Below are 689 nucleotides of genomic sequence, written 5' to 3'. Positions count from 1 at the left end.
AAATTTAAAATGTAAAATATAAATAAATTAAAAAATGATTATAGGAGCCGAAAATTTTAGAGATAAACTTAAGATACTGTCTATCCTAATCAACTCTGATAAGAAAGAGATCATATGGTTTTCTGTAAGAGAATAAACTCCTGTTGATTTAAGCCAACCCATTTGTGGTGTATTCCTGTCAGAGCAGCACTAGGTAACCAGAACACTGGGAATGACAAACTGAAGAAAAATGTCATGGCATTCACTGAAAGGGACAAATTCTGTAAACAACTAAAGAAAAGAAAAGAAAAACCCAAGTTCACTGCCATCCAGTTGATTCTGACCCATAGCAAGGGTTTCCAAGGCTATATAAATCAACACAAATAATGTTTCAAGATCTTCCTGGAGTACAATGCTGTCATTGATAGAATCATATCCATACGCCTACAAGGAAAGCCAGTTGATACTACTATTATTCAAATTTACACACCAACCACCAAAGCCAAAGATGAGGAAATTTAAGATTTTTACCAATTTCTGCAGTCTGAAATTGACCAAACAACATCAAGATGTGCTGATTATCACCGGGGACTGGAATGCTAAAGTTGGAAACAAAGAAGAATCACCGGTAGTTGGAAAATTTGGCCTTGGAGATAGAAATAATGCTGGAGATCACATGATAGAATTTTGCATTACCAACGACTTATTCA

This window comes from Orycteropus afer, unplaced genomic scaffold (assembly GCF_000298275.1).
Source record: "Orycteropus afer afer isolate SDZICR_OR568_19922 unplaced genomic scaffold, OryAfe1.0 scaffold00167, whole genome shotgun sequence".
NCBI lineage: Eukaryota > Metazoa > Chordata > Mammalia > Tubulidentata > Orycteropodidae > Orycteropus > Orycteropus afer.
This window is presented reverse-complemented; position numbering follows the sequence as displayed.